This window comes from Salmo trutta, chromosome 8 (genome assembly GCF_901001165.1).
Source record: "Salmo trutta chromosome 8, fSalTru1.1, whole genome shotgun sequence".
Classification (NCBI taxonomy): Eukaryota; Metazoa; Chordata; class Actinopteri; order Salmoniformes; family Salmonidae; genus Salmo; species Salmo trutta.
This window is the reverse complement of record NC_042964.1, coordinates 3,381,195-3,402,210: the sequence shown is the minus strand read 5'-3', so window position 1 is coordinate 3,402,210 and position 21,016 is coordinate 3,381,195. Positions and strand designations below refer to the sequence as shown.

Genomic DNA, 21,016 nt, shown 5'->3' with positions numbered 1-21,016 from the left:
CTAACTTCACAGTGCCCCAGTGGCCTAATGGATAAGGCACTGGCCCCCTAAGCCAGGGATTGAGAGTTCGAGTCCCTTCTGGGGTGGGTTCAAGCAGAGTGGCGCTGTGGAAGCGAGCTGGGCCCAGAGGTCGATGAACTGAGGCCATCCTCAGCTAACGTTTTTTATTTTTAGAAATTAATTGCAACCAGCGATCAAAAAAAGCTAAATATCATGGGCATGTCTCAGTGCCCTACGTGATTCTTTTTTTTACTGTTTCTATCAGTTCGTATAGGTCATGCTATAACACCATGCCCCAGATGCCTAAAAAACTGGCCTCCCATGCCAGGGATTGTGAGTGGAAGTCTTATCAGTGGCGGATGAAAGCAGAGTGTCCCAGCGGAAGCGTGCTGGGCCCATAACCCAGAGGTCTATGGATCGAAACCATCCTCTGCAATCCATTTTTATTTTCAGAAATTAACTGCAACCAGGGATAAAAAAGCATAATATCAATGGCATGTCTCAGTGCCCTCCGTGGGTTGAAGCAGAGTGGCGCTGCGGAAACGTGATGGGCCCAGAGGTTGATGGATGAAACCATCCTCTGCTAACAATCTTAATTTTTAGAAATGAATTGCAACCAGCGATCAAAAAAAGCTAAATATCATGGGCATGTCTCAGTGCCCTCCGTGGGTTGAAGCAGAGTGGCGCTGCGGAAATGTGATGGGCCCAGAGGTTGATGGATGAAACCATCCTCTGCTAACAATCTTTATTTTTAGAAATTAATTGCAACCAGCGATCAAAAAAAGCTAAATATCATGGGCATGTCTCAGTGCCCTACGTGATTCTTTTTTTTACTGTTTCTATCAGTTCGTATAGGTAATGCTATAACACCGTGCCCCAGATGCCTAAAAAACTGGCCTCCCATGCCAGGGATTGTGAGTTTAAGTCTTGTCAGGGGTGGCTGAAAACAGAGTTTCCCAGCGGAAGCGTGCTGGGCCCATAACCCAGAGGTCGATGGATGGAAACCATCCTCTGCTATCCAGATTTATTTTTAGCAATGAAGTGCAAACATAAATGAAAAAAAGCATAATTTCATGGGCATTTCTCATTGCCTTCCATTATATATTTTCCTTAGTGCTTCTATCAGTTTGTATAGGTCATGCTAACTTCACAGTGCCCCAGTGGCCTAATGGATAAGGCACTGGCCTCCTAAGCCAGGGATTGAGGGTTTGAGTCCCTTCTGGGGTGGGTTCAAGCAGAGTGGTGCTGTGGAAACGTGCTGGGCCCAGAGGTCGATGAACTGAAGCCATCCTCAGCTTGCAATTTTTATTTTTAGAAATTAATTGCAACCAGCGATCAAAAAAAGCTAAATATCATGGGCATGTCTCAGTGCCCTACGTGATTCTTTTTTTTTACTGTTTCTATCAGTTCGTATAGGTAATGCTATAACACCGTGCCCCAGATGCCTAAAAAACTGGCTTCCCATGCCAGGGATTGTGAGTTTAAGTCTTGTCAGGGGTGGCTGAAAACAGAGTTTCCCAGCGGAAGCGTGCTGGGCCCATAACCCAGAGGTCGATGGATGGAAACCATCCTCTGCTATCCAGATTTATTTTTAGCAATGAAGTGCAAACATAAATGAAAAAAAGCATAATTTCATGGGCATTTCTCATTGCCTTCCATTATATATTTTCCTTAGTGCTTCTATCAGTTTGTATAGGTCATGCTAACTTCACAGTGCCCCAGTGGCCTAATGGATAAGGCACTGGCCTCCTAAGCCAGGGATTGAGGGTTCGAGTCCCTTCTGGGGTGGGTTCAAGCAGAGTGGCGCTGTGGAAACGTGCTGGGCCCAGAGGTCGATGAACTGAAGCCATTCTCAGCTTGCAATTTTTATTTTTAGAAATTAATTGCAACCAGCGATCAAAAAAAGCTAAATATCATGGGCATGTCTCAGTGCCCTACGTGATTCTTTTTTTTACTGTTTCTATCAGTTCGTATAGGTCATGCTATAACACCATGCCCCAGATGCCTAAAAAACTGGCCTCCCATGCCAGGGATTGTGAGTGGAAGTCTTATCAGTGGCGGATGAAAGCAGAGTGTCCCAGCGGAAGCGTGCTGGGCCCATAACCCAGAGGTCTATGGATCGAAACCATCCTCTGCAATCCATTTTTATTTTCAGAAATTAACTGCAACCAGGGATAAAAAAAGCATAATATCAATGGCATGTCTCAGTGCCCTCCGTGGGTTGAAGCAGAGTGGCGCTGCGGAAACGTGATGGGCCCAGAGGTTGATGGATGAAACCATCCTCTGCTAACAATCTTAATTTTTAGAAATGAATTGCAACCAGCGATCAAAAAAAGCTAAATATCATGGGCATGTCTCAGTGCCCTCCGTGGGTTGAAGCAGAGTGGCGCTGCGGAAATGTGATGGGCCCAGAGGTTGATGGATGAAACCATCCTCTGCTAACAATCTTTATTTTTAGAAATTAATTGCAACCAGCGATCAAAAAAAGCTAAATATCATGGGCATGTCTCAGTGCCCTACGTGATTCTTTTTTTTTACTGTTTCTATCAGTTCGTATAGGTAATGCTATAACACCGTGCCCCAGATGCCTAAAAAACTGGCCTCCCATGCCAGGGATTGTGAGTTTAAGTCTTGTCAGGGGTGGCTGAAAACAGAGTTTCCCAGCGGAAGCGTGCTGGGCCCATAACCCAGAGGTCGATGGATGGAAACCATCCTCTGCTATCCAGATTTATTTTTAGCAATGAAGTGCAAACATAAATGAAAAAAAGCATAATTTCATGGGCATTTCTCATTGCCTTCCATTATATATTTTCCTTAGTGCTTCTATCAGTTTTTATAGGTCATGCTAACTTCACAGTGACCCAGTGGCCTAATGGATAAGGCACTGGCCTCCTAAGCCAGGGATTGAGGGTTCGAGTCCCTTCTGGGGTGGGTTCAAGCAGAGTGGCGCTGTGGAAACGTGCTGGGCCCAGAGGTCGATGAACTGAAGCCATTCTCAGCTTGCAATTTTTATTTTTAGAAATTAATTGCAACCAGCGATCAAAAAAAGCTAAATATCATGGGCATGTCTCAGTGCCCTACGTGATTCTTTTTTTTACTGTTTCTATCAGTTCGTATAGGTCATGCTATAACACCATGCCCCAGATGCCTAAAAAACTGGCCTCCCATGCCAGGGATTGTGAGTGGAAGTCTTATCAGTGGCGGATGAAAGCAGAGTGTCCCAGCGGAAGCGTGCTGGGCCCATAACCCAGAGGTCTATGGATTGAAACCATCCTCTGCAATCCATTTTTATTTTCAGAAATTAACTGCAACCAGGGATAAAAAAAGCATAATATCAATGGCATGTCTCAGTGCCCTCCGTGGGTTGAAGCAGAGTGGCGCTGCGGAAACGTGATGGGCCCAGAGGTTGATGGATGAAACCATCCTCTGCTAACAATCTTAATTTTTAGAAATGAATTGCAACCAGCGATCAAAAAAAGCTAAATATCATGGGCATGTCTCAGTGCCCTCCGTGGGTTGAAGCAGAGTGGCGCTGCGGAAATGTGATGGGCCCAGAGGTTGATGGATGAAACCATCCTCTGCTAACAATCTTTATTTTTAGAAATTAATTGCAACCAGCGATCAAAAAAAGCTAAATATCATGGGCATGTCTCAGTGCCCTACGTGATTCTTTTTTTTACTGTTTCTATCAGTTCGTATAGGTAATGCTATAACACCGTGCCCCAGATGCCTAAAAAACTGGCCTCCCATGCCAGGGATTGTGAGTTTAAGTCTTGTCAGGGGTGGCTGAAAACAGAGTTTCCCAGCGGAAGCGTGCTGGGCCCATAACCCAGAGGTCGATGGATGGAAACCATCCTCTGCTATCCAGATTTATTTTTAGCAATGAAGTGCAAACATAAATGAAAAAAAGCATAATTTCATGGGCATTTCTCATTGCCTTCCATTATATATTTTCCTTAGTGCTTCTATCAGTTTTTATAGGTCATGCTAACTTCACAGTGACCCAGTGGCCTAATGGATAAGGCACTGGCCTCCTAAGCCAGGGATTGAGGGTTCGAGTCCCTTCTGGGGTGGGTTCAAGCAGAGTGGCGCTGTGGAAACGTGCTGGGCCCAGAGGTCGATGAACTGAAGCCATTCTCAGCTTGCAATTTTTATTTTTAGAAATTAATTGCAACCAGCGATCAAAAAAAGCTAAATATCATGGGCATGTCTCAGTGCCCTACGTGATTCTTTTTTTTACTGTTTCTATCAGTTCGTATAGGTCATGCTATAACACCATGCCCCAGATGCCTAAAAAACTGGCCTCCCATGCCAGGGATTGTGAGTGGAAGTCTTATCAGTGGCGGATGAAAGCAGAGTGTCCCAGCGGAAGCGTGCTGGGCCCATAACCCAGAGGTCTATGGATCGAAACCATCCTCTGCAATCCATTTTTATTTTCAGAAATTAACTGCAACCAGGGATAAAAAAAGCATAATATCAATGGCATGTCTCAGTGCCCTCCGTGGGTTGAAGCAGAGTGGCGCTGCGGAAACGTGATGGGCCCAGAGGTTGATGGATGAAACCATCCTCTGCTAACAATCTTAATTTTTAGAAATGAATTGCAACCAGCGATCAAAAAAAGCTAAATATCATGGGCATGTCTCAGTGCCCTCCGTGGGTTGAAGCAGAGTGGCGCTGCGGAAATGTGATGGGCCCAGAGGTTGATGGATGAAACCATCCTCTGCTAACAATCTTTATTTTTAGAAATTAATTGCAACCAGCGATCAAAAAAAGCTAAATATCATGGGCATGTCTCAGTGCCCTACGTGATTCTTTTTTTTTACTGTTTCTATCAGTTCGTATAGGTAATGCTATAACACCGTGCCCCAGATGCCTAAAAAACTGGCCTCCCATGCCAGGGATTGTGAGTTTAAGTCTTGTCAGGGGTGGCTGAAAACAGAGTTTCCCAGCGGAAGCGTGCTGGGCCCATAACCCAGAGGTCGATGGATGGAAACCATCCTCTGCTATCCAGATTTATTTTTAGCAATGAAGTGCAAACATAAATGAAAAAAAGCATAATTTCATGGGCATTTCTCATTGCCTTCCATTATATATTTTCCTTAGTGCTTCTATCAGTTTTTATAGGTCATGCTAACTTCACAGTGACCCAGTGGCCTAATGGATAAGGCACTGGCCTCCTAAGCCAGGGATTGAGGGTTCGAGTCCCTTCTGGGGTGGGTTCAAGCAGAGTGGCGCTGTGGAAACGTGCTGGGCCCAGAGGTCGATGAACTGAAGCCATTCTCAGCTTGCAATTTTTATTTTTAGAAATTAATTGCAACCAGCGATCAAAAAAAGCTAAATATCATGGGCATGTCTCAGTGCCCTACGTGATTCTTTTTTTTACTGTTTCTATCAGTTCGTATAGGTCATGCTATAACACCATGCCCCAGATGCCTAAAAAACTGGCCTCCCATGCCAGGGATTGTGAGTGGAAGTCTTATCAGTGGCGGATGAAAGCAGAGTGTGCCAGCAGAAGCGTGCTGGGCCCATAACCCAGAGGTCTATGGATCGAAACCATCCTCTGCAATCCATTTTTATTTTCAGAAATTAACTGCAACCAGGGATAAAAAAAGCATAATATCAATGGCATGTCTCAGTGCCCTCCGTGGGTTGAAGCAGAGTGGCGCTGCGGAAACGTGATGGGCCCAGAGGTTGATGGATGAAACCATCCTCTGCTAACAATCTTAATTTTTAGAAATGAATTGCAACCAGCGATCAAAAAAAGCTAAATATCATGGGCATGTCTCAGTGCCCTCCGTGGGTTGAAGCAGAGTGGCGCTGCGGAAATGTGATGGGCCCAGAGGTTGATGGATGAAACCATCCTCTGCTAACAATCTTTATTTTTAGAAATTAATTGCAACCAGCGATCAAAAAAAGCTAAATATCATGGGCATGTCTCAGTGCCCTACGTGATTCTTTTTTTTTACTGTTTCTATCAGTTCGTATAGGTAATGCTATAACACCGTGCCCCAGATGCCTAAAAAACTGGCCTCCCATGCCAGGGATTGTGAGTTTAAGTCTTGTCAGGGGTGGCTGAAAACAGAGTTTCCCAGCGGAAGCGTGCTGGGCCCATAACCCAGAGGTCGATGGATGGAAACCATCCTCTGCTATCCAGATTTATTTTTAGCAATGAAGTGCAAACATAAATGAAAAAAAGCATAATTTCATGGGCATTTCTCATTGCCTTCCATTATATATTTTCCTTAGTGCTTCTATCAGTTTTTATAGGTCATGCTAACTTCACAGTGACCCAGTGGCCTAATGGATAAGGCACTGGCCTCCTAAGCCAGGGATTGAGGGTTCGAGTCCCTTCTGGGGTGGGTTCAAGCAGAGTGGCGCTGTGGAAACGTGCTGGGCCCAGAGGTCGATGAACTGAAGCCATTCTCAGCTTGCAATTTTTATTTTTAGAAATTAATTGCAACCAGCGATCAAAAAAAGCTAAATATCATGGGCATGTCTCAGTGCCCTACGTGATTCTTTTTTTTTACTGTTTCTATCAGTTCGTATAGGTAATGCTATAACACCGTGCCCCAGATGCCTAAAAAACTGGCCTCCCATGCCAGGGATTGTGAGTTTAAGTCTTGTCAGGGGTGGCTGAAAACAGAGTTTCCCAGCGGAAGCGTGCTGGGCCCATAACCCAGAGGTCGATGGATGGAAACCATCCTCTGCTATCCAGATTTATTTTTAGCAATGAAGTGCAAACATAAATGAAAAAAAGCATAATTTCATGGGCATTTCTCATTGCCTTCCATTATATATTTTCCTTAGTGCTTCTATCAGTTTTTATAGGTCATGCTAACTTCACAGTGACCCAGTGGCCTAATGGATAAGGCACTGGCCTCCTAAGCCAGGGATTGAGGGTTCGAGTCCCTTCTGGGGTGGGTTCAAGCAGAGTGGCGCTGTGGAAACGTGCTGGGCCCAGAGGTCGATGAACTGAAGCCATTCTCAGCTTGCAATTTTTATTTTTAGAAATTAATTGCAACCAGCGATCAAAAAAAGCTAAATATCATGGGCATGTCTCAGTGCCCTACGTGATTCTTTTTTTTACTGTTTCTATCAGTTCGTATAGGTCATGCTATAACACCATGCCCCAGATGCCTAAAAAACTGGCCTCCCATGCCAGGGATTGTGAGTGGAAGTCTTATCAGTGGCGGATGAAAGCAGAGTGTCCCAGCGGAAGCGTGCTGGGCCCATAACCCAGAGGTCTATGGATCGAAACCATCCTCTGCAATCCATTTTTATTTTCAGAAATTAACTGCAACCAGGGATAAAAAAAGCATAATATCAATGGCATGTCTCAGTGCCCTCCGTGGGTTGAAGCAGAGTGGCGCTGCGGAAACGTGATGGGCCCAGAGGTTGATGGATGAAACCATCCTCTGCTAACAATCTTAATTTTTAGAAATGAATTGCAACCAGCGATCAAAAAAAGCTAAATATCATGGGCATGTCTCAGTGCCCTCCGTGGGTTGAAGCAGAGTGGCGCTGCGGAAATGTGATGGGCCCAGAGGTTGATGGATGAAACCATCCTCTGCTAACAATCTTTATTTTTAGAAATTAATTGCAACCAGCGATCAAAAAAAGCTAAATATCATGGGCATGTCTCAGTGCCCTACGTGATTCTTTTTTTTTACTGTTTCTATCAGTTCGTATAGGTAATGCTATAACACCGTGCCCCAGATGCCTAAAAAACTGGCCTCCCATGCCAGGGATTGTGAGTTTAAGTCTTGTCAGGGGTGGCTGAAAACAGAGTTTCCCAGCGGAAGCGTGCTGGGCCCATAACCCAGAGGTCGATGGATGGAAACCATCCTCTGCTATCCAGATTTATTTTTAGCAATGAAGTGCAAACATAAATGAAAAAAAGCATAATTTCATGGGCATTTCTCATTGCCTTCCATTATATATTTTCCTTAGTGCTTCTATCAGTTTTTATAGGTCATGCTAACTTCACAGTGACCCAGTGGCCTAATGGATAAGGCACTGGCCTCCTAAGCCAGGGATTGAGGGTTCGAGTCCCTTCTGGGGTGGGTTCAAGCAGAGTGGCGCTGTGGAAACGTGCTGGGCCCAGAGGTCGATGAACTGAAGCCATTCTCAGCTTGCAATTTTTATTTTTAGAAATTAATTGCAACCAGCGATCAAAAAAAGCTAAATATCATGGGCATGTCTCAGTGCCCTACGTGATTCTTTTTTTTACTGTTTCTATCAGTTCGTATAGGTCATGCTATAACACCATGCCCCAGATGCCTAAAAAACTGGCCTCCCATGCCAGGGATTGTGAGTGGAAGTCTTATCAGTGGCGGATGAAAGCAGAGTGTGCCAGCAGAAGCGTGCTGGGCCCATAACCCAGAGGTCTATGGATCGAAACCATCCTCTGCAATCCATTTTTATTTTCAGAAATTAACTGCAACCAGGGATAAAAAAAGCATAATATCAATGGCATGTCTCAGTGCCCTCCGTGGGTTGAAGCAGAGTGGCGCTGCGGAAACGTGATGGGCCCAGAGGTTGATGGATGAAACCATCCTCTGCTAACAATCTTAATTTTTAGAAATGAATTGCAACCAGCGATCAAAAAAAGCTAAATATCATGGGCATGTCTCAGTGCCCTCCGTGGGTTGAAGCAGAGTGGCGCTGCGGAAATGTGATGGGCCCAGAGGTTGATGGATGAAACCATCCTCTGCTAACAATCTTTATTTTTAGAAATTAATTGCAACCAGCGATCAAAAAAAGCTAAATATCATGGGCATGTCTCAGTGCCCTACGTGATTCTTTTTTTTTACTGTTTCTATCAGTTCGTATAGGTAATGCTATAACACCGTGCCCCAGATGCCTAAAAAACTGGCCTCCCATGCCAGGGATTGTGAGTTTAAGTCTTGTCAGGGGTGGCTGAAAACAGAGTTTCCCAGCGGAAGCGTGCTGGGCCCATAACCCAGAGGTCGATGGATGGAAACCATCCTCTGCTATCCAGATTTATTTTTAGCAATGAAGTGCAAACATAAATGAAAAAAAGCATAATTTCATGGGCATTTCTCATTGCCTTCCATTATATATTTTCCTTAGTGCTTCTATCAGTTTTTATAGGTCATGCTGACTTCACAGTGACCCAGTGGCCTAATGGATAAGGCACTGGCCTCCTAAGCCAGGGATTGAGGGTTCGAGTCCCTTCTGGGGTGGGTTCAAGCAGAGTGGCGCTGTCGAAACGTGCTGGGCCCAGAGGTCGATGAACTGAAGCCATTCTCAGCTTGCAATTTTTATTTTTAGAAATTAATTGCAACCAGCGATCAAAAAAAGCTAAATATCATGGGCATGTCTCAGTGCCCTACGTGATTCTTTTTTTTACTGTTTCTATCAGTTCGTATAGGTCATGCTATAACACCATGCCCCAGATGCCTAAAAAACTGGCCTCCCATGCCAGGGATTGTGAGTGGAAGTCTTATCAGTGGCGGATGAAAGCAGAGTGTCCCAGCGGAAGCGTGCTGGGCCCATAACCCAGAGGTCTATGGATCGAAACCATCCTCTGCAATCCATTTTTATTTTCAGAAATTAACTGCAACCAGGGATAAAAAAAGCATAATATCAATGGCATGTCTCAGTGCCCTCCGTGGGTTGAAGCAGAGTGGCGCTGCGGAAACGTGATGGGCCCAGAGGTTGATGGATGAAACCATCCTCTGCTAACAATCTTAATTTTTAGAAATGAATTGCAACCAGCGATCAAAAAAAGCTAAATATCATGGGCATGTCTCAGTGCCCTCCGTGGGTTGAAGCAGAGTGGCGCTGCGGAAATGTGATGGGCCCAGAGGTTGATGGATGAAACCATCCTCTGCTAACAATCTTTATTTTTAGAAATTAATTGCAACCAGCGATCAAAAAAAGCTAAATATCATGGGCATGTCTCAGTGCCCTACGTGATTCTTTTTTTTACTGTTTCTATCAGTTCGTATAGGTAATGCTATAACACCGTGCCCCAGATGCCTAAAAAACTGGCCTCCCATGCCAGGGATTGTGAGTTTAAGTCTTGTCAGGGGTGGCTGAAAACAGAGTTTCCCAGCGGAAGCGTGCTGGGCCCATAACCCAGAGGTCGATGGATGGAAACCATCCTCTGCTATCCAGATTTATTTTTAGCAATGAAGTGCAAACATAAATGAAAAAAAGCATAATTTCATGGGCATTTCTCATTGCCTTCCATTATATATTTTCCTTAGTGCTTCTATCAGTTTGTATAGGTCATGCTAACTTCACAGTGCCCCAGTGGCCTAATGGATAAGGCACTGGCCTCCTAAGCCAGGGATTGAGGGTTCGAGTCCCGTCTGGGGTGGGTTCAAGCAGAGTGGCGCTGTGGAAACGTGCTGGGCCCAGAGGTCGATGAACTGAAGCCATTCTCAGCTTGCAATTTTTATTTTTAGAAATTAATTGCAACCAGCGATCAAAAAAAGCTAAATATCATGGGCATGTCTCAGTGCCCTACGTGATTCTTTTTTTTACTGTTTCTATCAGTTCGTATAGGTCATGCTATAACACCATGCCCCAGATGCCTAAAAAACTGGCCTCCCATGCCAGGGATTGTGAGTGGAAGTCTTATCAGTGGCGGATGAAAGCAGAGTGTCCCAGCGGAAGCGTGCTGGGCCCATAACCCAGAGGTCTATGGATCGAAACCATCCTCTGCAATCCATTTTTATTTTCAGAAATTAACTGCAACCAGGGATAAAAAAAGCATAATATCAATGGCATGTCTCAGTGCCCTCCGTGGGTTGAAGCAGAGTGGCGCTGCGGAAACGTGATGGGCCCAGAGGTTGATGGATGAAACCATCCTCTGCTAACAATCTTAATTTTTAGAAATGAATTGCAACCAGCGATCAAAAAAAGCTAAATATCATGGGCATGTCTCAGTGCCCTCCGTGGGTTGAAGCAGAGTGGCGCTGCGGAAATGTGATGGGCCCAGAGGTTGATGGATGAAACCATCCTCTGCTAACAATCTTTATTTTTAGAAATTAATTGCAACCAGCGATCAAAAAAAGCTAAATATCATGGGCATGTCTCAGTGCCCTACGTGATTCTTTTTTTTTACTGTTTCTATCAGTTCGTATAGGTAATGCTATAACACCGTGCCCCAGATGCCTAAAAAACTGGCCTCCCATGCCAGGGATTGTGAGTTTAAGTCTTGTCAGGGGTGGCTGAAAACAGAGTTTCCCAGCGGAAGCGTGCTGGGCCCATAACCCAGAGGTCGATGGATGGAAACCATCCTCTGCTATCCAGATTTATTTTTAGCAATGAAGTGCAAACATAAATGAAAAAAAGCATAATTTCATGGGCATTTCTCATTGCCTTCCATTATATATTTTCCTTAGTGCTTCTATCAGTTTTTATAGGTCATGCTAACTTCACAGTGACCCAGTGGCCTAATGGATAAGGCACTGGCCTCCTAAGCCAGGGATTGAGGGTTCGAGTCCCTTCTGGGGTGGGTTCAAGCAGAGTGGCGCTGTGGAAACGTGCTGGGCCCAGAGGTCGATGAACTGAAGCCATTCTCAGCTTGCAATTTTTATTTTTAGAAATTAATTGCAACCAGCGATCAAAAAAAGCTAAATATCATGGGCATGTCTCAGTGCCCTACGTGATTCTTTTTTTTACTGTTTCTATCAGTTCGTATAGGTCATGCTATAACACCATGCCCCAGATGCCTAAAAAACTGGCCTCCCATGCCAGGGATTGTGAGTGGAAGTCTTATCAGTGGCGGATGAAAGCAGAGTGTCCCAGCGGAAGCGTGCTGGGCCCATAACCCAGAGGTCTATGGATCGAAACCATCCTCTGCAATCCATTTTTATTTTCAGAAATTAACTGCAACCAGGGATAAAAAAAGCATAATATCAATGGCATGTCTCAGTGCCCTCCGTGGGTTGAAGCAGAGTGGCGCTGCGGAAACGTGATGGGCCCAGAGGTTGATGGATGAAACCATCCTCTGCTAACAATCTTAATTTTTAGAAATGAATTGCAACCAGCGATCAAAAAAAGCTAAATATCATGGGCATGTCTCAGTGCCCTCCGTGGGTTGAAGCAGAGTGGCGCTGCGGAAATGTGATGGGCCCAGAGGTTGATGGATGAAACCATCCTCTGCTAACAATCTTTATTTTTAGAAATTAATTGCAACCAGCGATCAAAAAAAGCTAAATATCATGGGCATGTCTCAGTGCCCTACGTGATTCTTTTTTTTACTGTTTCTATCAGTTCGTATAGGTAATGCTATAACACCGTGCCCCAGATGCCTAAAAAACTGGCCTCCCATGCCAGGGATTGTGAGTTTAAGTCTTGTCAGGGGTGGCTGAAAACAGAGTTTCCCAGCGGAAGCGTGCTGGGCCCATAACCCAGAGGTCGATGGATGGAAACCATCCTCTGCTATCCAGATTTATTTTTAGCAATGAAGTGCAAACATAAATGAAAAAAAGCATAATTTCATGGGCATTTCTCATTGCCTTCCATTATATATTTTCCTTAGTGCTTCTATCAGTTTGTATAGGTCATGCTAACTTCACAGTGCCCCAGTGGCCTAATGGATAAGGCACTGGCCTCCTAAGCCAGGGATTGAGGGTTCGAGTCCCTTCTGGGGTGGGTTCAAGCAGAGTGGCGCTGTGGAAACGTGCTGGGCCCAGAGGTCGATGAACTGAAGCCATTCTCAGCTTGCAATTTTTATTTTTAGAAATTAATTGCAACCAGCGATCAAAAAAAGCTAAATATCATGGGCATGTCTCAGTGCCCTACGTGATTCTTTTTTTTACTGTTTCTATCAGTTCGTATAGGTCATGCTATAACACCATGCCCCAGATGCCTAAAAAACTGGCCTCCCATGCCAGGGATTGTGAGTGGAAGTCTTATCAGTGGCGGATGAAAGCAGAGTGTCCCAGCGGAAGCGTGCTGGGCCCATAACCCAGAGGTCTATGGATCGAAACCATCCTCTGCAATCCATTTTTATTTTCAGAAATTAACTGCAACCAGGGATAAAAAAAGCATAATATCAATGGCATGTCTCAGTGCCCTCCGTGGGTTGAAGCAGAGTGGCGCTGCGGAAACGTGATGGGCCCAGAGGTTGATGGATGAAACCATCCTCTGCTAACAATCTTAATTTTTAGAAATGAATTGCAACCAGCGATCAAAAAAAGCTAAATATCATGGGCATGTCTCAGTGCCCTCCGTGGGTTGAAGCAGAGTGGCGCTGCGGAAATGTGATGGGCCCAGAGGTTGATGGATGAAACCATCCTCTGCTAACAATCTTTATTTTTAGAAATTAATTGCAACCAGCGATCAAAAAAAGCTAAATATCATGGGCATGTCTCAGTGCCCTCCGTGGGTTGAAGCAGAGTGGCGCTGCGGAAATGTGATGGGCCCAGAGGTTGATGGATGAAACCATCCTCTGCTAACAATCTTTATTTTTAGAAATTAATTGCAACCAGCGATCAAAAAAAGCTAAATATCATGGGCATGTCTCAGTGCCCTACGTGATTCTTTTTTTTACTGTTTCTATCAGTTCGTATAGGTAATGCTATAACACCGTGCCCCAGATGCCTAAAAAACTGGCCTCCCATGCCAGGGATTGTGAGTTTAAGTCTTGTCAGGGGTGGCTGAAAACAGAGTTTCCCAGCGGAAGCGTGCTGGGCCCATAACCCAGAGGTCTATGGATCGAAACCATCCTCTGCAATCCATTTTTATTTTCAGAAATTAACTGCAACCAGGGATAAAAAAAGCATAATATCAATGGCATGTCTCAGTGCCCTCCGTGGGTTGAAGCAGAGTGGCGCTGCGGAAACGTGATGGGCCCAGAGGTTGATGGATGAAACCATCCTCTGCTAACAATCTTAATTTTTAGAAATGAATTGCAACCAGCGATCAAAAAAAGCTAAATATCATGGGCATGTCTCAGTGCCCTCCGTGGGTTGAAGCAGAGTGGCGCTGCGGAAATGTGATGGGCCCAGAGGTTGATGGATGAAACCATCCTCTGCTAACAATCTTTATTTTTAGAAATTAATTGCAACCAGCGATCAAAAAAAGCTAAATATCATGGGCATGTCTCAGTGCCCTACGTGATTCTTTTTTTTTACTGTTTCTATCAGTTCGTATAGGTAATGCTATAACACCGTGCCCCAGATGCCTAAAAAACTGGCCTCCCATGCCAGGGATTGTGAGTTTAAGTCTTGTCAGGGGTGGCTGAAAACAGAGTTTCCCAGCGGAAGCGTGCTGGGCCCATAACCCAGAGGTCGATGGATCGGAAACCATCCTCTGCTATCCAGATTTATTTTTAGCAATGAAGTGCAGACATAAATGAAAAAAAGCATAATTTCATGGGCATTTCTCATTGCCTTCCATTATATATTTTCCTTAGTGCTTCTATCAGTTTGTATAGGTCATGCTAACTTCACAGTGCCCCAGTGGCCTAATGGATAAGGCACTGGCCTCCTAAGCCAGGGATTGAGGGTTCGAGTCCCTTCTGGGGTGGGTTCAAGCAGAGTGGCGCTGTGGAAACGTGCTGGGCCCAGAGGTCGATGAACTGAAGCCATTCTCAGCTTGCAATTTTTATTTTTAGAAATTAATTGCAACCAGCGATCAAAAAAAGCTAAATATCATGGGCATGTCTCAGTGCCCTACGTGATTCTTTTTTTTACTGTTTCTATCAGTTCGTATAGGTCATGCTATAACACCATGCCCCAGATGCCTAAAAAACTGGCCTCCCATGCCAGGGATTGTGAGTGGAAGTCTTATCAGTGGCGGATGAAAGCAGAGTGTCCCAGCGGAAGCGTGCTGGGCCCATAACCCAGAGGTCTATGGATCGAAACCATCCTCTGCAATCCATTTTTATTTTCAGAAATTAACTGCAACCAGGGATAAAAAAAGCATAATATCAATGGCATGTCTCAGTGCCCTCCGTGGGTTGAAGCAGAGTGGCGCTGCGGAAACGTGATGGGCCCAGAGGTTGATGGATGAAACCATCCTCTGCTAACAATCTTAATTTTTAGAAATGAATTGCAACCAGCGATCAAAAAAAGCTAAATATCATGGGCATGTCTCAGTGCCCTCCGTGGGTTGAAGCAGAGTGGCGCTGCGGAAATGTGATGGGCCCAGAGGTTGATGGATGAAACCATCCTCTGCTAACAATCTTTATTTTTAGAAATTAATTGCAACCAGCGATCAAAAAAAGCTAAATATCATGGGCATGTCTCAGTGCCCTACGTGATTCTTTTTTTTACTGTTTCTATCAGTTCGTATAGGTAATGCTATAACACCGTGCCCCAGATGCCTAAAAAACTGGCCTCCCATGCCAGGGATTGTGAGTTTAAGTCTTGTCAGGGGTGGCTGAAAACAGAGTTTCCCAGCGGAAGCGTGCTGGGCCCATAACCCAGAGGTCGATGGATGGAAACCATCCTCTGCTATCCAGATTTATTTTTAGCAATGAAGTGCAAACATAAATGAAAAAAAGCATAATTTCATGGGCATTTCTCATTGCCTTCCATTATATATTTTCCTTAGTGCTTCTATCAGTTTTTATAGGTCATGCTAACTTCACAGTGACCCAGTGGCCTAATGGATAAGGCACTGGCCTCCTAAGCCAGGGATTGAGGGTTCGAGTCCCTTCTGGGGTGGGTTCAAGCAGAGTGGCGCTGTGGAAACGTGCTGGGCCCAGAGGTCGATGAACTGAAGCCATTCTCAGCTTGCAATTTTTATTTTTAGAAATTAATTGCAACCAGCGATCAAAAAAAGCTAAATATCATGGGCATGTCTCAGTGCCCTACGTGATTCTTTTTTTTACTGTTTCTATCAGTTCGTATAGGTCATGCTATAACACCATGCCCCAGATGCCTAAAAAACTGGCCTCCCATGCCAGGGATTGTGAGTGGAAGTCTTATCAGTGGCGGATGAAAGCAGAGTGTCCCAGCGGAAGCGTGCTGGGCCCATAACCCAGAGGTCTATGGATCGAAACCATCCTCTGCAATCCATTTTTATTTTCAGAAATTAACTGCAACCAGGGATAAAAAAAGCATAATATCAATGGCATGTCTCAGTGCCCTCCGTGGGTTGAAGCAGAGTGGCGCTGCGGAAACGTGATGGGCCCAGAGGTTGATGGATGAAACCATCCTCTGCTAACAATCTTAATTTTTAGAAATGAATTGCAACCAGCGATCAAAAAAAGCTAAATATCATGGGCATGTCTCAGTGCCCTCCGTGGGTTGAAGCAGAGTGGCGCTGCGGAAATGTGATGGGCCCAGAGGTTGATGGATGAAACCATCCTCTGCTAACAATCTTTATTTTTAGAAATTAATTGCAACCAGCGATCAAAAAAAGCTAAATATCATGGGCATGTCTCAGTGCCCTACGTGATTCTTTTTTTTACTGTTTCTATCAGTTCGTATAGGTAATGCTATAACACCGTGCCCCAGATGCCTAAAAAACTGGCCTCCCATGCCAGGGATTGTGAGTTTAAGTCTTGTCAGGGGTGGCTGAAAACAGAGTTTCCCAGCGGAAGCGTGCTGGGCCCATAACCCAGAGGTCGATGGATGGAAACCATCCTCTGCTATCCAGATTTATTTTTAGCAATGAAGTGCAAACATAAATGAAAAAAAGCATAATTTCATGGGCATTTCTCATTGCCTTCCATTATATATTTTCCTTAGTGCTTCTATCAGTTTGTATAGGTCATGCTAACTTCACAGTGCCCCAGTGGCCTAATGGATAAGGCACTGGCCTCCTAAGCCAGGGATTGAGGGTTCGAGTCCCTTCTGGGGTGGGTTCAAGCAGAGTGGCGCTGTGGAAACGTGCTGGGCCCAGAGGTCGATGAACTGAAGCCATTCTCAGCTTGCAATTTTTATTTTTAGAAATTAATTGCAACCAGCGATCAAAAAAAGCTAAATATCATGGGCATGTCTCAGTGCCCTACGTGATTCTTTTTTTTACTGTTTCTATCAGTTCGTATAGGTCATGCTATAACACCATGCCCCAGATGCCTAAAAAACTGGCCTCCCATGCCAGGGATTGTGAGTGGAAGTCTTATCAGTGGCGGATGAAAGCAGAGTGTCCCAGCGGAAGCGTGCTGGGCCCATAACCCAGAGGTCTATGGATCGAAACCATCCTCTGCAATCCATTTTTATTTTCAGAAATTAACTGCAACCAGGGATAAAAAAAGCATAATATCAATGGCATGTCTCAGTGCCCTCCGTGGGTTGAAGCAGAGTGGCGCTGCGGAAACGTGATGGGCCCAGAGGTTGATGGATGAAACCATCCTCTGCTAACAATCTTAATTTTTAGAAATGAATTGCAACCAGCGATCAAAAAAAGCTAAATATCATGGGCATGTCTCAGTGCCCTCCGTGGGTTGAAGCAGAGTGGCGCTGCGGAAATGTGATGGGCCCAGAGGTTGATGGATGAAACCATCCTCTGCTAACAATCTTTATTTTTAGAAATTAATTGCAACCAGCGATCAAAAAAAGCTAAATATCATGGGCATGTCTCAGTGCCCTACGTGATTCTTTTTTTTACTGTTTCTATCAGTTCGTATAGGTAATGCTATAACACCGTGCCCCAGATGCCTAAAAAACTGGCCTCCCATGCCAGGGATTGTGAGTTTAAGTCTTGTCAGGGGTGGCTGAAAACAGAGTTTCCCAGCGGAAGCGTGCTGGGCCCATAACCCAGAGGTCGATGGATGGAAACCATCCTCTGCTATCCAGATTTATTTTTAGCAATGAAGTGCAAACATAAATGAAAAAAAGCATAATTTCATGGGCATTTCTCATTGCCTTCCATTATATATTTTCCTTAGTGCTTCTATCAGTTTGTATAGGTCATGCTAACTTCACAGTGCCCCAGTGGCCTAATGGATAAGGCACTGGCCTCCTAAGCCAGGGATTGAGGGTTCGAGTCCCTTCTGGGGTGGGTTCAAGCAGAGTGGCGCTGTGGAAACGTGCTGGGCCCAGAGGTCGATGAACTGAAGCCATTCTCAGCTTGCAATTTTTATTTTTAGAAATTAATTGCAACCAGCGATCAAAAAAAGCTAAATATCATGGGCATGTCTCAGTGCCCTACGTGATTCTTTTTTTTACTGTTTCTATCAGTTCGTATAGGTCATGCTATAACACCATGCCCCAGATGCCTAAAAAACTGGCCTCCCATGCCAGGGATTGTGAGTGGAAGTCTTATCAGTGGCGGATGAAAGCAGAGTGTCCCAGCGGAAGCGTGCTGGGCCCATAACCCAGAGGTCTATGGATCGAAACCATCCTCTGCAATCCATTTTTATTTTCAGAAATTAACTGCAACCAGGGATAAAAAAAGCATAATATCAATGGCATGTCTCAGTGCCCTCCGTGGGTTGAAGCAGAGTGGCGCTGCGGAAACGTGATGGGCCCAGAGGTTGATGGATGAAACCATCCTCTGCTAACAATCTTAATTTTTAGAAATGAATTGCAACCAGCGATCAAAAAAAGCTAAATATCATGGGCATGTCTCAGTGCCCTCCGTGGGTTGAAGCAGAGTGGCGCTGCGGAAATGTGATGGGCCCAGAGGTTGATGGATGAAACCATCCTCTGCTAACAATCTTTATTTTTAGAAATTAATTGCAACCAGCGATCAAAAAAAGCTAAATATCATGGGCATGTCTCAGTGCCCTACGTGATTCTTTTTTTTACTGTTTCTATCAGTTCGTATAGGTAATGCTATAACACCGTGCCCCAGATGCCTAAAAAACTGGCCTCCCATGCCAGGGATTGTGAGTTTAAGTCTTGTCAGGGGTGGCTGAAAACAGAGTTTCCCAGCGGAAGCGTGCTGGGCCCATAACCCAGAGGTCGATGGATGGAAACCATCCTCTGCTATCCAGATTTATTTTTAGCAATGAAGTGCAAACATAAATGAAAAAAAGCATAATTTCATGGGCATTTCTCATTGCCTTCCATTATATATTTTCCTTAGTGCTTCTATCAGTTTGTATAGGTCATGCTAACTTCACAGTGCCCCAGTGGCCTAATGGATAAGGCACTGGCCTCCTAAGCCAGGGATTGAGGGTTCGAGTCCCTTCTGGGGTGGGTTCAAGCAGAGTGGCGCTGTGGAAACGTGCTGGGCCCAGAGGTCGATGAACTGAAGCCATTCTCAGCTTGCAATTTTTATTTTTAGAAATTAATTGCAACCAGCGATCAAAAAAAGCTAAATATCATGGGCATGTCTCAGTGCCCTACGTGATTCTTTTTTTTACTGTTTCTATCAGTTCGTATAGGTCATGCTATAACACCATGCCCCAGATGCCTAAAAAACTGGCCTCCCATGCCAGGGATTGTGAGTGGAAGTCTTATCAGTGGCGGATGAAAGCAGAGTTTCCCAGCGGAAGCGTGCTGGGCCCATAACCCAGAGGTCGATGGATCGAAACCATCCTCTGCAATCCATTTTTACTTTCAGAAATTAACTGCAACCAGGGATAAAAAAAGCATAATATCAATGGCATGTCTCAGTGCCCTCCGTGGGTTGAAGCAGAGTGGCGCTGCGGAAACGTGATGGGCCCAGAGGTTGATGGATGAAACCATCCTCTGCTAACAATCTTAATTTTTAGAAATGAATTGCAACCAGCGATCAAAAAAAGCTAAATATCATGGGCATGTCTCAGTGCCCTCCGTGGGTTGAAGCAGAGTGGCGCTGCGGAAATGTGATGGGCCCAGAGGTTGATGGATGAAACCATCCTCTGCTAACAATCTTTATTTTTAGAAATTAATTGCAACCAGCGATCAAAAAAAGCTAAATATCATGGGCATGTCTCAGTGCCCTACGTGATTCTTTTTTTTACTGTTTCTATCAGTTCGTATAGGTAATGCTATAACACCGTGCCCCAGATGCCTAAAAAACTGGCCTCCCATGCCAGGGATTGTGAGTTTAAGTCTTGTCAGGGGTGGCTGAAAACAGAGTTTCCCAGCGGAAGCGTGCTGGGCCCATAACCCAGAGGTCGATGGATGGAAACCATCCTCTGCTATCCAGATTTATTTTTAGCAATGAAGTGCAAACATAAATGAAAAAAAGCATAATTTCATGGGCATTTCTCATTGCCTTCCATTATATATTTTCCTTAGTGCTTCTATCAGTTTGTATAGGTCATGCTAACTTCACAGTGCCCCAGTGGCCTAATGGATAAGGCACTGGCCTCCTAAGCCAGGGATTGAGGGTTTGAGTCCCTTCTGGGGTGGGTTCAAGCAGAGTGGTGCTGTGGAAACGTGCTGGGCCCAGAGGTCGATGAACTGAAGCCATCCTCAGCTTGCAATTTTTATTTTTAGAAATTAATTGCAACCAGCGATCAAAAAAAGCTAAATATCATGGGCATGTCTCAGTGCCCTACGTGATTCTTTTTTTTTACTGTTTCTATCAGTTCGTATAGGTAATGCTATAACACCGTGCCCCAGATGCCTAAAAAACTGGCTTCCCATGCCAGGGATTGTGAGTTTAAGTCTTGTCAGGGGTGGCTGAAAACAGAGTTTCCCAGCGGAAGCGTGCTGGGCCCATAACCCAGAGGTCGATGGATGGAAACCATCCTCTGCTATCCAGATTTATTTTTAGCAATGAAGTGCAAACATAAATGAAAAAAAGCATAATTTCATGGGCATTTCTCATTGCCTTCCATTATATATTTTCCTTAGTGCTTCTATCAGTTTGTATAGGTCATGCTAACTTCACAGTGCCCCAGTGGCCTAATGGATAAGGCACTGGCCTCCTAAGCCAGGGATTGAGGGTTCGAGTCCCTTCTGGGGTGGGTTCAAGCAGAGTGGCGCTGTGGAAACGTGCTGGGCCCAGAGGTCGATGAACTGAAGCCATTCTCAGCTTGCAATTTTTATTTTTAGAAATGAATTGCAACCAGCGATCAAAAAAAGCTAAATATCATGGGCATGTCTCAGTGCCCTACGTGATTCTTTTTTTTACTGTTTCTATCAGTTCGTATAGGTCATGCTATAACACCATGCCCCAGATGCCTAAAAAACTGGCCTCC

At 44.7% G+C, this 21,016-nt stretch overlaps 20 non-coding genes across 20 annotated transcripts; all 20 read left to right on the top strand.

Annotated features, from left to right (window-relative positions):
- The first annotated feature begins 13 nt into the window (after positions 1-13).
- trnar-ccu (transfer RNA arginine (anticodon CCU)) lies at positions 14-86 on the top strand. Its single transcript has one exon. It is a non-coding gene; the product is annotated as a tRNA-Arg (tRNA).
- Positions 87-1,154: 1,068 nt separating this feature from the next.
- trnar-ccu (transfer RNA arginine (anticodon CCU)) lies at positions 1,155-1,227 on the top strand. Its single transcript has one exon. It is a non-coding gene; the product is annotated as a tRNA-Arg (tRNA).
- A 488-nt stretch (positions 1,228-1,715) lies between these two features.
- trnar-ccu (transfer RNA arginine (anticodon CCU)) lies at positions 1,716-1,788 on the top strand. Its single transcript has one exon. It is a non-coding gene; the product is annotated as a tRNA-Arg (tRNA).
- A 1,070-nt stretch (positions 1,789-2,858) lies between these two features.
- On the top strand, positions 2,859-2,931 carry trnar-ccu (transfer RNA arginine (anticodon CCU)). The gene has a single exon. It is a non-coding gene; the product is annotated as a tRNA-Arg (tRNA).
- Positions 2,932-4,000: 1,069 nt separating this feature from the next.
- On the top strand, positions 4,001-4,073 carry trnar-ccu (transfer RNA arginine (anticodon CCU)). Its single transcript has one exon. It is a non-coding gene; the product is annotated as a tRNA-Arg (tRNA).
- Positions 4,074-5,143: 1,070 nt separating this feature from the next.
- On the top strand, positions 5,144-5,216 carry trnar-ccu (transfer RNA arginine (anticodon CCU)). Its single transcript has one exon. It is a non-coding gene; the product is annotated as a tRNA-Arg (tRNA).
- A 1,070-nt stretch (positions 5,217-6,286) lies between these two features.
- Positions 6,287-6,359, top strand: trnar-ccu (transfer RNA arginine (anticodon CCU)). Its single transcript has one exon. It is a non-coding gene; the product is annotated as a tRNA-Arg (tRNA).
- Positions 6,360-6,847: 488 nt separating this feature from the next.
- trnar-ccu (transfer RNA arginine (anticodon CCU)) lies at positions 6,848-6,920 on the top strand. The gene has a single exon. It is a non-coding gene; the product is annotated as a tRNA-Arg (tRNA).
- A 1,070-nt stretch (positions 6,921-7,990) lies between these two features.
- trnar-ccu (transfer RNA arginine (anticodon CCU)) lies at positions 7,991-8,063 on the top strand. Its single transcript has one exon. It is a non-coding gene; the product is annotated as a tRNA-Arg (tRNA).
- A 1,070-nt stretch (positions 8,064-9,133) lies between these two features.
- trnar-ccu (transfer RNA arginine (anticodon CCU)) lies at positions 9,134-9,206 on the top strand. The gene has a single exon. It is a non-coding gene; the product is annotated as a tRNA-Arg (tRNA).
- A 1,069-nt stretch (positions 9,207-10,275) lies between these two features.
- On the top strand, positions 10,276-10,348 carry trnar-ccu (transfer RNA arginine (anticodon CCU)). Its single transcript has one exon. It is a non-coding gene; the product is annotated as a tRNA-Arg (tRNA).
- A 1,070-nt stretch (positions 10,349-11,418) lies between these two features.
- trnar-ccu (transfer RNA arginine (anticodon CCU)) lies at positions 11,419-11,491 on the top strand. The gene has a single exon. It is a non-coding gene; the product is annotated as a tRNA-Arg (tRNA).
- A 1,069-nt stretch (positions 11,492-12,560) lies between these two features.
- Positions 12,561-12,633, top strand: trnar-ccu (transfer RNA arginine (anticodon CCU)). Its single transcript has one exon. It is a non-coding gene; the product is annotated as a tRNA-Arg (tRNA).
- Positions 12,634-14,438: 1,805 nt separating this feature from the next.
- trnar-ccu (transfer RNA arginine (anticodon CCU)) lies at positions 14,439-14,511 on the top strand. Its single transcript has one exon. It is a non-coding gene; the product is annotated as a tRNA-Arg (tRNA).
- A 1,069-nt stretch (positions 14,512-15,580) lies between these two features.
- Positions 15,581-15,653, top strand: trnar-ccu (transfer RNA arginine (anticodon CCU)). Its single transcript has one exon. It is a non-coding gene; the product is annotated as a tRNA-Arg (tRNA).
- Positions 15,654-16,722: 1,069 nt separating this feature from the next.
- On the top strand, positions 16,723-16,795 carry trnar-ccu (transfer RNA arginine (anticodon CCU)). Its single transcript has one exon. It is a non-coding gene; the product is annotated as a tRNA-Arg (tRNA).
- Positions 16,796-17,864: 1,069 nt separating this feature from the next.
- On the top strand, positions 17,865-17,937 carry trnar-ccu (transfer RNA arginine (anticodon CCU)). Its single transcript has one exon. It is a non-coding gene; the product is annotated as a tRNA-Arg (tRNA).
- A 1,069-nt stretch (positions 17,938-19,006) lies between these two features.
- On the top strand, positions 19,007-19,079 carry trnar-ccu (transfer RNA arginine (anticodon CCU)). The gene has a single exon. It is a non-coding gene; the product is annotated as a tRNA-Arg (tRNA).
- Positions 19,080-20,148: 1,069 nt separating this feature from the next.
- trnar-ccu (transfer RNA arginine (anticodon CCU)) lies at positions 20,149-20,221 on the top strand. The gene has a single exon. It is a non-coding gene; the product is annotated as a tRNA-Arg (tRNA).
- Positions 20,222-20,709: 488 nt separating this feature from the next.
- trnar-ccu (transfer RNA arginine (anticodon CCU)) lies at positions 20,710-20,782 on the top strand. The gene has a single exon. It is a non-coding gene; the product is annotated as a tRNA-Arg (tRNA).
- The last annotated feature ends 234 nt before the right edge of the window (positions 20,783-21,016 follow it).